General features: G+C 45.9%; 1 long non-coding RNA gene across 1 annotated transcript in view; it reads left to right on the plus strand.

The window, feature by feature from the left end:
* Nucleotides 1-9388: 9388 nt before the first annotated feature.
* Nucleotides 9389-15849, plus strand: part of LOC149456067 (uncharacterized) — a 37295-nt gene continuing 30834 nt past the window's right edge. The window contains exon 1 of the long non-coding RNA XR_016313965.1: nt 9389-11125. This is a non-coding gene — a long non-coding RNA (uncharacterized LOC149456067). The remainder of the gene's footprint in view (nt 11126-15849) is intronic.

Below are 15849 nucleotides of genomic sequence, written 5' to 3' on the forward strand. Positions count from 1 at the left end.
ATAGATAGATAGATAATAGATAGATAGATAGATAATAGATAGATAGATAGATAGATAGATAGATAGATAGATAATAGATAGATAGATAGATAGATAGATAGATAATAGATAGATAGATAGATAGATAGATAGATAGATAATAGATAGTTAGATAGATAGATAGATAGATAATAGATAGATAGATAGATAGATAGATAGATAGATAGTTAGATAGATAGATAGATAATAGATAGATAGATAGATAGATAGATAGATAGATAGATAATAGATGGATAGATAGATAGATAGATAGATAGATAATAGATAGATAGATAGATAGATAGATGATAGATAGATAGATAGATAGATAGATAGATAGATAGATAGATAATAGATAGATAGATAATAGATAGATAGATAGATAGATAGATAGATAGATAATAGATAGATAGATAGATAGATAGATAGATAGATAGATAGATAGATAGATAGATAATAGATAGATAGATAGATAGATAGATAATAGATAGATAGATAGATAGATAGATAGATAGATAGATAATAGATAGATAGATAGATAGATAGATAGATAGATAATAGATAGATAGATAGATAGATAGATAGATAGACAGATAATAGATAGATAGATAGATAGATAGATAGATAGATAGATAGATAGATAGATAGATAGATAATAGATAGATAGATAGATGATAGATAGATAGATAATAGATAGATAGATAGATAGATAGATAGATAGATAGATAGATAATAGATAGATAATAGATAGATAGATAGATAGATAGATAGATAGATAGATAGATAGATAGAAAAATATATATTTCTTTATTTTATTTAGTATTTTTATTTTATTATTTATTTAATAAATACATTATTTTATTTATTATGTATTATTTATTTATTATTTTTCTTTAATACATATGTTACTTTATTTACTATTCGATATTTATTTATTTATTTTATTTTATATACTATTATTGTTGTTGTTATTATCATCAAATACATTCTTGTGTTTATTATTTAATATTATTTATTTATTTTATATTTTCTTATTTCTATTTTATATATTATTTTTATTTTAAAACCGGCAGTTATTTACAGTACACAGATAAGAATTTTTGCCTTTACTTCTTTTAAATTAATTAATTATACTTTTTTTAAATACATTTTTATTTTTTAGGGTTTTTTTTTGTTAATCTAAATTATGGACAAACAGCTAAACACACAGATGAAATACTCAGAAGGCAGCTCTTTTGCCTGTCAAAGGATTGCTATTTCTTTCCATCCAGTCCTGAGATTTACACAGCTTTGTCATAGAGCACAGACCTGCCTGTCAGTGCAGGAGGCCAATTTTTTTTTTTCCTGCTGCAACTCAGCAACTCATACAGGTCTTGACCTTCCCCAGCCTGAGACTAGACAGTGAAAGGAGAAGAAGCAGACAAATGAGCTCATCTCTCTCACCCTGCTCTCTCCTTCTCTTTGCATTATTATTTTAATTTAATAAATGCATTATTTTATATATTATGTATTATTATTTATTTTATTTATTATTTTATGTTATTATTTTTAGCTATAACTCAATATTATTAATTTATTATTTTTATTCTATATGTTATTATCTTTGTTTAATAAATACATTATTTTATATATTATTATTATTTATTTTATTTATTATTTTACATGTCATTATTTTTAGTTATAACTCAATAATATTATTAATGTATTATTTTTTATTCTATATGTTATTATCTTTATTTAATAAATACATTATTTTATATATTATTTTTATTTATTTTATTTATTATTTTACATGTCATTATTTTTAGTTATAACTCAATAATATTATTAATGTATTATTTTTATTCTACATGCTATTATCTTTATTTAATAAATACATTATTTTATATATTATTTTTATTTATTTTATTTATTATTTTACATGTCATTATTTTTAGTTATAACTCAATATTATGAAATTGTTATTTTTATTCTACATGTGGTTATCTTTATTTAATAAATACATTATTTTATGTATTTATTTATTTTACTGCAGAACAACTGCTCAGCTCTTTTTACTGCTTCTCCCTCTCCCCATCTGAGCTCTGCAGTACAGGGACTGCAAGAGGCTGGTACCAAATTAAAGGTAGGTACCTGCATTACAAAAAAAAATAAGAAAGAACAAGAAACGAGAAGCAGCACGTTAATGAGCGCATCTCACTTACTCCGCCCTCTCCTCCTATCAGCATGCTCCTTTTACTGCAGAACAACTGATCGGCACCTTGTGCTGCTTCTCCCTCCCTCCGTATGCGCTCTGCTGTACAGGGACTAATTTTAGTCCGGAGTTCTTCTTTAAGGTATTGATTATATTTCGGGTAATAAATATGAGATCTTGGTAGGCAGCAGGGGTTTAAAAAAAAAAAAGAAAAGAAAAAAAGGGAAATCCTGCTGACAAGGGTGAAGTCAGGAACGATGTGACAGGGTAATAGAGCCGTGTGTGCGGACTGGGGATGCCGGACATATAAATCGGGAATTTATGGGACTTTAAAGGACTTTTCTGCTTGAGGTTATTGCCGGCTTATCGTCCAGTAAAAAATCCGAGGTGGAGTTGCTAGCCGGTTGCTATGTTTACACGACACGCAGGAGCCCCGGATCCCCCGTCCCAGAGAATTGAACACAAAGTAGTACGCGGGTGAGGGAAACGCTCCGCCCTGGAAGGGTCTCATAGAGGATTGTGGTCACAGGAAAAGCCAACCGCAACAACCGCGGCTGAAAGTGTCCCTCTATTATATAAGGGAAGACGGCGAGGTGCCTTCACCGAGGGGCCCCGCGGGACACATTCTTATGGGCAGGAGCTGGAGAGAGCTGAGGTGTGAAGATGCGGGAATTGGGGTGATCTGAGGTGTGAAGGTGCGTGAATTGGGGTGATCCGAGGAATGAAGATGCAGGAATTGGGGTGATCTGAGGTGTGAAGATGCGGGAATTGGGGTGATCTGAGGTGTGAAGGTGCGGGAATTGTGGTTTTCCGAGGTATGAAGATGCAGGAATTGGGGTGATGCGAGGTGTGAAGGTGCAGGAATTGGGGTGATGCGACATGTGAAGGTGCAGGAATTGGGGTGATGCGAGGTGTGAAGGTGTGGGAAGTTGGGTGATCTGAGGTGTGAAGGTGAAGGAATTGGGGAGATCTGAGGTGTGAAGGTGCAGGAATTGGGGTGATCTGAGGTGTGAAGGTGCGGGAAGTGGGGTGATCCAAAGTGTGAAGGTTCAGGAATTGGGGTGATCTGAGGTGTGAAGGTGCAGGAATTGAGGTGATGCGAGGTATGAAGGTGCAGGAATTGGGGTGATCTGAGGTGTGAAGGTGCAGGAATTGGGGTGATCTGAGGTGTGAAGGTCAAGGAATTGGTGAGATCTGAGGTGCGATATTGAAGGAATTGGGGTGATCTGAGGTGTGAAGGTGCAGGAATTGGGGTGATCCGAGGTGTGAAGGTTCAGGAATTGGGGTGATCTGAGGTGTGAAGGTACAGGGATTGGGGTGATCTGAGGTGTGAAGGTGCAGGAATTGGGGTGATCTGAGAAGTGAAGGTGCAGGGATTGGGGTGGTCTGAGGTGTGAAGGTCAAGGGGGAGATCTGAGGTGCGATGGTGAAGGAATTGGGGTGATCCGAGGTGTGAAGTTTCAGGAATTGGGGTGATCTGAGAAGTGAAGTTGCAGGGATTGGGGTGATCTGAGGTGTGAAGGTGCAGGGATTGGGGTGATCTGAGGTGTGAAGGTGCAGGAATTGGGGGGATCTGAGAAGTGAAGGTGCAGGAATTGGGGTGATCTGAGGTGTGAAGGTTCAGGAATTGGGGTGATCTGAGGTGTGAAGGTGCAGGAATTGGGGTGATCTGAGGTGTGAAGGTGCAGGGATTGGGGTGATCTGAGGTGTGAAGGTGCAGGAATTGGGGTGATCCGAGATGTGAAGGTGCAGGAATTGGGGTCATCTGAGATGTGAAGGTGCAGGGATTGGGGTGATCCGAGATGTGAAGGTGCAGGGATTGGGGTGATCTGAGGCGTGAAGGTGCAGGAATTGGGGTGATGCGACGTGTGAAGGTGCAGGAATTGGGTTGATGCGACGTGTGAAGGGGCAGGAATTGGGGTGATGCGACGTGTGAAGGTGCAGGAATTGGGGTGATGCGACGTGTGAAGGTGCAGGAATTGGGGTGATGCAAGGTGTGAAGGTGCAGGAATTGGGGTGATGCGACGTGTGAAGGTGCGGGAAGTTGGGTGATCTGAGGTGTGAAGGTGAAGGAATTGGGGAGATCTGAGGTGTGAAGGTGCAGGAATTGGGGTGATCCGAGGTGTGAAGGTGCAGGAATTGGGGTGATCTGAGGTGTGAAGGTGCAGGGATTGGGGTGATTTGAGGTGTGAAGGTGCAGGAATTGTTGTGATGCGAGGTGTGAAGGTGCAGGATTTAGGGTGATCCGAGGTGTGAAGGTACAGGAATTGGGGTGATCTGAGGTGTGAAGGTACAGGAATTGGGGTGATCCGAGGTGTGAAGGTACAGGAATTGGGGTGATCCGAGGTGTGAAGGTGCAGGAATTGGGGTGAAGTGAGGTGTGAAGGTGCGGGAATTGGGGTGATCTGAGGTGTGAAGGTGCAGGAATTGGGGTGATCTGAGGTGTGAAGGTGCAGGAATTTGGGTGATCTGAGCTGTGAAGGTACAGGAATTGGGGTGATCTGAGGTGTGAAGGTACAGGAATTGGGGTGATCCGAGGTGTGAAGGTACAGGAATTGGGGTGATCCGAGGTGTGAAGGTGCAGGAATTGGGGTGAAGTGAGGTGTGAAGGTGCGGGAATTGGGGTGATCTGAGGTGTGAAGGTGCAGGAATTGGGGTGATCTGAGGTGTGAAGGTGCAGGAATTGGGATGATCTGAGGTGTGAAGGTTCAGTAATTGGGCTGATCTGAGGAGTGAAGGTGCAGGAATTGGGGTGATCTGAGGTGTGAAGCTGCAGAAATTGGGGTGATCTGAGGTGTGAAGGTGCAGGAACTGGGGGATTCTGAGAAGTGAAGGTGCAGGAATTGGGGTGATCTGAGGTGTGAAGGTGCAGGGATTGGGGGATTCTGAGAAGTGAAGGTGCAGGAATTGGGGTGATCTGAGATGTGAAGGTGCAGGGACTGGGGTGATCTGAGAAGTGAAGGTGCAGGAATTGGGGTGATATGAGGTGTGAAGGTGCAGGGATTGGGGTGATCTGAGAAGTGAAGGTACAGGAACTGGGGGATTCTGAGAAGTGAAGGTGCAGGAATTGGGGTGATCTGAGGTGTGAAGGTGCAGGGATTGGGGTGATCTGAGGTGTGAAGGTGCGGGAATTGGGGTGAGCTGAGAAGTGAAGTTGCAGGGATTGGGGTGATCTGAGGTGTGAATTTGCAGAAATTGGGGTGATGCGAGGTGTGAAGGTTCAGTAATTGGGGTGATCTGAGGTGTGAAGGTGAAGGAATTGGGGTGATCTGAGGTGTGAAGGTGCAGGAACTGGGGGATTCTGAGAAGTTAAGGTGCAGGAATTGGGGTGATCTGAGGTGTGAAGTTGCAGGAACTGGGGGATTCTGAGAAGTGAAGGTGCAGGAATTGGGGTGATCTGAGGTGTGAAGGTGCAGGGATTGGGGTGATCTGAGGTGTGAAGGTGCAGGAATTGGGGTGATCTGAGGTGTGAAGTTGCAGGAATTGGGGTGATCTGAGGTGTGAAGGTGCAGGAATTGGGGTGATCTGAGGTGTGAATTTGCAGGAATTGGGGTGATGCGAGGTGTGAAGGTTCAGTAATTGGGGTGATCTGAGGTGTGAAGGAATTGGGGTGATCTGAGGTGTGAAGGTGCAGGAATTGGGGTGATCTGAGGTGTAAAGCTGCAGAAATTGGGGTGATCTGAGGTGTGAAGGTGCAGGAACTGGGGGATTCTGAGAAGTGAAGGTGCAGGAATTGGGGTGATCTGAGGTGTGAAGGTGCAGGGATTGGGGGATTCTGAGAAGTGAATTGGGGTGATCTGAGAATTGGGGTGATCTGAGAAGTGAAGGTGCAGGAATTGGGGTGATATGAGGTGTGAAGGTGCAGGGATTGGGGTGATCTGAGAAGTGAAGGTGCAGGAATTGGGATGATATGAGGTGTGAAGGTGCAGGGATTGGGGTGATCTGAGAAGTGAAGGTACAGGAACTGGGAGATTCTGAGAAGTGAAGGTGCAGGAATTGGGGTGATCTGAGGTGTGAAGGTGCAGGGATTGGGGTGATCTGAGGTGTGAAGGTGCAGGAATTGGGGTGATCCGAGGTGTGAAGGTGCGGGAATTGGGGTGATCTGAGGTGTGAAGTTGCAGGAATTGGGGTGATCTGAGGTGTGAAGGTGCAGGAATTGGGGTGATCTGAGGTGTGAAGGTGCAGGGATTGGGGTGATCTGAGAAGTGAAGTTGCAGGAACTGGGGGATTCTGAGAAGTGAAGGTGCTGGAATTGGGGTGATCTGAGGTGTGAAGGTGCAGGGATTGGGGTGATCTGAGGTGTGAAGGTGCGGGAATTGGGGTGAGCTGAGAAGTGAAGGTGCTGGAATTGGGGTGATCTGAGGTGTGAAGGTGCAGGAATTGGGGTGATCTGAGGTGTGAAGGTGCAGGGATTGGGGTGATCTGAGGTGTGAAGGTGCGGGAATTGGGGTGAGCTGAGAAGTGAAGTTGCAGGGATTGGGGTGATCTGAGGTGTGAAGGTGCGGGAATTGGGGTGAGCTGAGAAGTGAAGGTGCTGGAATTGGGGTGATCTGAGGTGTGAAGGTGCAGGAATTGGGGTGATCTGAGGTGTGAAGGTGCAGGGATTGGGGTGATCTGAGGTGTGAAGGTGCGGGAATTGGGGTGAGCTGAGAAGTGAAGTTGCAGGGATTGGGGTGATCTGAGGTGTGAAGGTGCAGGAATTGGGGTGATCTGAGGTGTGAAGTTGCAGGAATTGGGGTGATCTGAGGTGTGAAGGTGCAGGAATTGGGGTGATCTGAGGTGTGAAGGTGCAGGGATTGGGGGATTCTGAGAAGTGAAGGTGCAGGAATTGGGGTGATCTGAGGTGTGAAGGTGCAGGGATTGGGGTGATCTGAGAAGTGAAGTTGCAGGAACTGGGGGATTCTGAGAAGTGAAGGTGCAGGAATTGGGGTGATCTGAGGTGTGAAGGTGCAGGAATTGGGGTGATCTGAGGTGTGAAGGTGCGGGAATTGGGGTGAGCTGAGAAGTGAAGTTGCAGGGATTGGGGTGATCTGAGGTGTGAAGGTGCAGGAATTGGGGTGATGCGAGGTGTGAAGGTTCAGTAATTGGGGTGATCTGAGGTGTGAAGGAATTGGGGTGATCTGAGGTGTGAAGGTGCAGGAATTGGGGTGATCTGAGGTGTGAAGCTGCAGAAATTGGGGTGATCTGAGGTGTGAAGGTGCAGGAACTGGGGGATTCTGAGAAGTGAAGGTGCAGGAATTGGGGTGATCTGAGGTGTAAAGGTGCAGGGATTGGGGGATTCTGAGAAGTGAAGGTGCAGGAATTGGGGTGATCTGAGGTGTGAAGGTGCAGGGATTGGGGTGATCTGAGAAGTGAAGGTGCAGGAATTGGGATGATATGAGGTGTGAAGGTGCAGGGATTGGGGTGATCTGAGAAGTGAAGGTGCAGGAATTGGGGTGATATGAGGTGTGAAGGTGCAGGGATTGGGGTGATCTGAGAAGTTAAGGTACAGGAACTGGGAGATTCTGAGAAGTGAAGGTGCAGGGATTGGGGTGATCTGAGGTGTGAAGGTGCGGGAATTGGGGTGAGCTGAGAAGTGAAGTTGCAGGGATTGGGGTGATCTGAGGTGTGAAGGTGCAGGAATTGGGGTGATCTGAGGTGTGAAGTTGCAGGAATTGGGGTGATGCGAGGTGTGAAGGTTCAGTAATTGGGGTGATCTGAGGTGTGAAGGTGAAGGAATTGGGGTGATCTGAGGTGTGAAGGTGCAGGAATTGGGGTGATCTGAGGTGTGAAGCTGCAGAAATTGGGGTGATCTGAGGTGTGAAGGTGCAGGAATTGGGGAGATCTGAGAAGAGAAGGTGCAAGATTTGGGGGATTCTGAGAAGTAAAGGTGCAGGAATTGGGGTGATCTGAGGTGTGAAGGTGCAGGAATTGGGGGGATCTGAGGTGTGTAGGTGCAGGAATTGGGGTGATCTGAGGTGTGAAGGTGCAGGGATTGGGGGAATCTGAGAAGTGAAAGTGCAGGAATTTAGGGGATCTGAGGTGTGAAGGTGCGGGAATTGGGGTGATCTGAGGTGTGAAGGTGCAGGGATTGGGTTGATCTGAGGTGTGAAGGTGCAGGAATTTAGGGGATCTGAGGTGTGAAGGTGCGGGAATTGGGGTGATCTGAGGTGTGAAGGTGCAGGAATTGGGGTGATCTGAGGTGTGAAGGTGCAGGAATTGGGGTGATCCGAGGTGTGAAGGTGCAGGAATTGGGGTGACCTGAGGTGTGAAGGTGCAGGAATTGGGGTGATCTGAGGTGTGAAGGTGCAGGGATTGGGGTGATCCGAGGTGTGAAGGTGCAGGATTTGGGGTGATCCGAGGTGTGAAGGTGCAGGAATTGGGGTGATCTGAGGTGTGAAGGTGCAGGAATTGGGGGGATCTGAGGTGTGAAGGTGCAGGAATTGGGGGGATCTGAGGTGTGAAGGTGCAGGAATTGGGGGGATCTGAGGTGTGAAGGTGCAGGGATTGGGGGAATCTGAGAAGTGAAAGTGCAGGAATTGGGGGGATCTGAGGTGTGAAGGTGCAGGGATTGGGGTGATCCGAGGTGTGAAGGTGCAGGATTTGGGGTGATCCGAGGTGTGAAGGTGCAGGAATTGGGGTGATCTGAGGTGTGAAGGTGCAGGAATTGGGGGGATCTGAGGTGTGAAGGTGCAGGAATTGGGGGGATCTGAGGTGTGAAGGTGCAGGGATTGGGTTGATCTGAGGTGTGAAGGTGCAGGGATTGGGTTGATCTGAGGTGTGAAGGTGCAGGAATTGGGGTGATCTGAGGTTTGAAGGTGCAGGAATTGGGGTGATCTGAGGTGTGAAAGTGCAGGAATTGGGGTGATCTGAGGTGTGAAGGTGCAGGGATTGGGGTGATCCGAGGTGTGAAGGTGCAGGATTTGGGGTGATCCGAGGTGTGAAGGTACAGGAATTGGGGTGATCTGAGGTGTGAAGGTGCAGGGATTGTCCCACGTGGGCAGCAAGAGGTTAAAGCCAATGGGGTCTTCTGTAGGGCACAAGGAGTGACAGTTGGGGTCCCTTTAAATGAATCCTGCACATCAGAGTGTGGTCTGGATGGCGGGCGTTCCGGCGCGGTCACATGGGGTTATTGATGGCTCTCGGATTGGTTACAGCGCATTGCATCATTTCAGGTGTTAAATCACCCGCATTAGGTCATGAAATGCCTGAGGGATCGGTGGTACCAGAATGCAATGAGATCATATGCAAATCGAATCTTTTCCCGATGAATACAATGACGGCTTGTTTGCTATGGCGATGAGAAGGGGCGACATTCATCTGCAGCCTGTGGTCACCTATAGCAGCCAATTACAGCTCATCCTTCAATGACGGGGCGGCATTCGTTTTCCTCATTATGTGTTACTATGATTTTCTACATCAGCGCTCCTTGGTGTACCCTCCTGTGTATGCCCGATTTTTACATCGATTGATTTCGCATCACTTTCTAAGTGCTGCCCGCTGATTGCCACCAACGTGGGGTGGGCATTAGTGTGCAACAAATCTCCCTCCCCGCCTGCATGATCATTTAATTTTTAAATCAAATCTTTCTGTTCTTTGTACATACCTTGCTATAGACCCAGTGATGTCATCACCGGATCTCTGTGCTTCTCTATGCAGTGCGGGCAGATCATGGCTGGTGGGAGGGGCCAGTAGGATGCTGCACGTGGCTTCCTGATAACAGCACACTGCCCTGGCTCAGAACTCAAGAGCTCTCAGTGCTGATGCAAGCCATGAGCTGGATCGTGGGAGATTTAGCCTTGATGGGTGTCAATCTGGACAAGTGGGCGTTCCTAAGCATACGCCGAATGTATTTTACCTGCCAAAGTATCTATATTTCTGTCCCTCTAGTTTTCAGATTTACTCATTCCCGACAGAGGGCACAGCCAGGGACCTTACTTCTCTCTACTGCAGTTCAACAATGCAGATTGGTCAGTTCTCTGACCCCCCATACTGTGATTGGACAATGAAGAGTCATGAGACCATCATTCCTGCTGCAATCTGAATCTGAATATCCACCACCACTCCCATTCGCCCTCCGCCATCCGCAGCTCCACCCTCTTCAAGTTGCAGCTCCACCCTCCTGTAGGCTTGCAAGGTGCCTATGGGGGACCTATGGAGGAAAGATATATAGCATGAGCAACAATAGACTGAGAAAGAAAGAAAGAAAGAAAGAAAGAAAGAAAGAAAGAAAGAAAGAAAGAAAGAAAGAAAGAAAGAAAGAAAGAAAGAAAGAAAGAAAGAAAGAAAGAAAGAAAAAGAAAGAGTCAGGGAGAGAGGGAGGGAGAGAGAGAGAAAGAGGAAGGAAAGAAAAAGAAAGAAAGGAGAGAGAGAGAGAGAGAAGGAAAGAAGAGAGAGAGAAAGAAAGAAAGAAAGAAGAAAGAAAGAAAGAAAGAAAGAAAGAAAGAAAGAAAGAAAGAAAGAAAGAAAGAAAGAAAGAAAGAAAGAAAGAAAGAATAAACAGAGAGAAAGAAAGAAAGAAAGAAAGAAAGAAAGAAAGAAAGAAAGAAAGAAAGAAAGAAAGAAAGAGTCAGGGAGAGAGGGGGGAGAGAGAGAGAGAAAGAGGAAGGAAAGAAAAAGAAAGAAAGAAGGAAAGGAGAGAGAGAGAGAGAGAGAGAAGGAAAGAAGAGAGAGAGAGAAAGAAAGAAAGAAAGGAAGAGAAACAGAGAGAAGGAAAGAAAGAAAGAAAGAAAGAAAGAAAGAAAGAAAGAAAGAAAGAAAGAAAGAGATGCTGTCCGATTGTTCCCCTCACCTGGCAGTTATAAAGAAGGATGACCTCCAAGGATCCCTTCCTCCAGCCACACCCTCTTCTTACACTCCGGTCCTAGGAGCTGTGCTGTGCCCGGATGGCTGCTCTCCGGCTCCTTGGTGATCTCGCTGCAGGCAGACCCAGAGGTAGGTGGGGCGGTGCTGGAACATGGGGGGATCATATCACCGATCACCCAGGGGGAGAGGAGTGGAGGACAGCTAGGCGGATGTCAGCGGAAGGGGGGCATCATTGCCACCTTCCTTAAAAATGGCGCACTAGGCAAACGCCTTGTTTGCCTCATGGTAAATATGCCCCTGCCTATAGTCCCAGCCTGGTGACACAAGCTCAGGCCTGGTAGTTGTGTGGAACCTGGACTGGTGAGTACACACTGCTCCCACTAGCCCCTAATGCAGTGGTTCTCAACCTGTGGGTTGCGACCCCTTTGGGGGTCGAACGACCCTTTCACAGGGGTCCCCTAAGACCATCAGAAAACACATATTTCCGATGTGTAAAGAGCAGCTACTGTGTAGAAAGCAGCTGCTGTGTTGAAAGCAGCTACTCTGTTAAAAGCAGCTACTGTGTTGAAAGCAGCTACTGTGCTGATAGCAGCAGTATTGGAGGTAAAACGACACTCATGAATTATAATTACTGGGTAAATAATTTTATGGTTGGGGGTCACCACAACATGAGGAACTGTATGAAAGGGTCGCGGCATTAGGAAGGTTGAGAACCACTGCCCTAATGGAAGGGGGAGGGGCACAGAATACTGACCATGACAAGTGGGTACTGACCATCATCAGGGAATTGATCATTGCTTAGAGGCGCTCTGGCCATTACAGGAAGGGGGGGGGGAACTGAACTGACCATCATCAAGGACATTGACCACTACATTGATAGGCACTGACAACCATAAGAGGGCATTGACCATCATCAGGGGAGTTAGCCACTGCCTTAAAGAGCACTGACCACCACAGGGGAGCACTGCAGGGAAAATGACCACTGCATTGAGGGGCACTGACCACCGTCAGGGGCATTGACTATTGCTGTATTGAGGTGCACTGACCACCACAGTGTAGCAATGACCATCATTAGAGGCATTAACCACTGCATTGAGGGGCACATGCCAGCACAGGTGGCACTGACCATCATCAGGGGCATGACCACTGCATTGAGGGACACTGAACACCACAAGGGGCCTCTGAACTTTGTCAGGGACATTGACCACTGCATTAAGCTGCAATGACCAGCACATGGGGACACTGATTATCATTCGGGTCACTGACCACTGCATTGAGGGACACTGACCATCACAGGGGGGCACTGACCATAGTCAGGAACATTGATCACTGCATTTATGGGCACTGGCCACCACAAGGGAGCACTGACCACCATCAGGTGCATTGACCAATACATTGAGGGAAACTGACAAGCACAGGTAGCACTGACCATCATCAGGGGCATTAGCCACTGCATTGAGGGGCACTGATCACCACAAGGGACCCCTGACCTCCATCAAGGACATTGACCACTGCATTGAGGTACACTGACCACCACATGGGAACACTGACCATCATTAGGGTCACTGACCATTGTATTGAGGGACACTGACCATCACAGGGGGCACTGACCATTGTCAGGGGCATTGACCACTGCATTGAGGAACACTGATCATCACAGGGGGGTAATGACCGTAGTCAGGAACATTGACCACTGCATTTAAGGGCACTGGCCACCACAAAGGGGCACTGACCACCATCAGGGACATTGACCTCTGCATTGAGGTGCACTGACCACCACAAGGGACCATTGACCATCATTAGGTTCGATGACAATTGCATTGACCATCACAGGGGGGCACTGACCATAGTCAGGGGCATTAACCACTGCATTAAGGGGCACTGACCAGCACAGGAGAGCAGTGACCATCATCAACAGAATTGACCACTGCATTGAGGGACAGTGACCATCACAAGGGGCATTGACCATCATTAGGGTTATTGACCACTGCATTGAGGAGCACGGACCATCACAGGGAGGCACTGACCACAGTCAGGGGCATTGACCACCACACTGAGGACACTGACCACAACAGGGGAGCATTGACCATCATCAGGGGCATTGATTACTGCATTGAGGAGCACTGACCACCACAGGGGAGCACCGACCACCATTGGGATTCATTGACCACTGCACTGAGGGGTACTGACCATCATTAGGGGTACTCACCATTGCAATGAGGGGCTCTGACCTTCACATCTTGTGCACCTCAGTATCTCCAATACGCACCAGTGTGCCTCAATGTCTCCAGTGTTCTCTGAGTAGCCCAGAATGTTCTGTAATTCCAAGTGTACCCCAGAACATTCCGTGTCCTCTAATGACTCCAAGTGCACCCCAGAGTGTTCCATATCTCCAAGTGTGCCCCTTGTACACCTCTGTGATTCCTTTGTTTTCATACATCCTCTGGTATGCACCACAGTTGTGTGGCCTACATTGTCAGTACCCTTTACCGTCTCTCCGTCCTAAGGCATGCTTTTGCAATTATCAGGACCATCTGTCTGTCTAAGGATAAAAGGACCATAATGAGATAAAAGGTGTGAGATTTTAATTATCGATGGATTCAAGATGTGAGGGAATCTGTAGGTAAACTAGAATACCCCCATTTAAAGGAAAATACCATAGGCATTGAGAGGAAGAGAGTGAGCGAGGAAGGGTTACGGATTTACATCTTTTGTCATGGTCTACTGATAAATATGTCCCCTGCCAAAAAATGTCATCAACAAATCCTCCTCCAGGACACGAGTTTCTATTTGATCCAGGTCATGGTATAGCTAATAGTAGGTATTTGTATTCAGCTAAACCTGTTCTGTGATGTTGAAGATGTTTCCACGCTCACCCAAGGAGCTTTCTTTGTTTAATGAGGGCCTTCAACAGCATTTGTAACCCACATAGAATGCTGTTTTTAATAACCATCTCTTCCCTGATGATTTGAAAACAATTCACACGTTAAGCCATGTGCCTCAAAGAAATAACGCGGGTCCTAGACTTCATGGCACCATGGTGACTGGATAATGTAATTAGAAAGGGGTGGTTTCAAAAACTTTCACACCTCTTGGTATGTTCTTCATGACAATTAACATCTTCTTTGACACATTCAATGGTGATTGGATTAGGGTGACTGAGTTACCCCTCTTAGCTGTAAATACTGGTAGGTTCCTGACATTCATTAGAACTGAGGAATGCTTGGATGAGCTGCAAAACATCTTCAACATTACAGAACAAGTTCAGTTGAATTTGAAATTTACCATATATGGATCGAAATTTGGCCAGATCAGTAGGAACCAGACTGCTCCTATGGTGCTTACAGCCAATACAATGAAACAGGGAGAATTCCCGTACCCACATTTAATGTGTGGATGGCGTGAATTGGGGGATGTATGGATGGGGGAATTGGTTCAGTTTCCCCATGTATGGCTAGCTTACCTTCTAAGAGCTACTCCCAAACATTTGTCCCTTATGTCAGAAGTGTACCTCATATGTGGAGGGATAACACTCTTCCATCTAACCTTGTCTTATCCACCATCTAGAACACATCCTCATTTAAGTTGTTTGGAAAGCCCTTGTAGGTCTCGACTTTTGTTAGTGTTGCTCATAGACCTTGGACTAAGGGAGCAGGATTGCCAGTTTCAGAACATGCACAGGGCTGTCCATACCCTGACAGGTAATAGTGATTCAGTTTTTGACCCGCTATTATTTTAGAACTTTTCTCCACTTCCAGTTATCCTGAGAGTCCTGATATACAGTATATTGCCAAAAGGTGGTGAACAAATGATTATCATACCTATATAACAGTGTTCAACATCCAATTCCAAAGCCATGGTCATTAATATGAATTTGCCCCCACCTCTCTTTGTGGCTGTGGCAACTTCCTCTCTTCTGGGACAATTTTCAGCAAGATTTTTGCAGGGGTTTGTGGGAACTTGTGCCAATGAAACCAAAAGACCTGGTGAGGTCAGGTACTGCTGTTGGATGAGAAGACCAGGCTCCAGATTGGCATTCCAAGTCACCCCAAAGGTATCTAGTAGGTTTGAGGATGGTTGGATGAGAAGACCTGATTCCAAAGATGTTCAATAGGGTTGAGGTCAGGTACTGATGTTGGATGGGAAGACCTGGTCTGCAATCGGCATTCCAATTCATTCCAAAGGTGTTCAGTAGATGTGTGGTCAGGTACTGATGTTGGATGAGATGACCTGATTCCAAAGGTGTTCAGTAGGGTTGAGGTCAGGGACTGATGTTGGATGAGAAGATTTGGCTCACAATCAGCATTCCAAGTCATCCCAAAGATGTTCAGTAGGGTTGATGTCAGGTACTGATGTTGGATGAGAAGACCTGATCCCAAAGGTGTTCAGTGGAGTTGAGATGAGGTACTGATGTTGGATGAGAAGACCTGATCCCAAAGGTGTTCAACAGGGTTGAGGTCAGGTATTTATATTAGATGAGAAGACTTGATCTCAGTTGTGTTCAGTAGGGTTGAGGTCAGGTACTGATGTTTGATGTGAAAACCTGGCTCCCAATGGGCACTCCAATTCATCCCAAAGGTGTGCAGTAGATTTGAGGTTAGGTACTGATGCAGGATGAGAAGACCTGATCCCTAAGGTGTTCAATAGGGGTGAAGTCAGGTACTGATGTTGGATGAGAAGACCCGATCCCAAAGGTGCTCAGTAGAGTTGAGGTCAGGCACTGATGTTGGATGAGAAGACCTGGCTCGCAACTGGCACTCCAATTCATCCCAAAGGTGTTCAGTAGGCTTGAGGTCAGGTACAGTTGTTGGGTAAGAAAACCTGATCCTTAAGGCATTCAGTATAGTTGAAGT

This window comes from Staurois parvus, unplaced genomic scaffold, assembly GCF_062004578.1.
Source record: "Staurois parvus isolate SC_StPar_1 unplaced genomic scaffold, SC_StPar_1.0 ptg000377l, whole genome shotgun sequence".
NCBI lineage: Eukaryota > Metazoa > Chordata > Amphibia > Anura > Ranidae > Staurois > Staurois parvus.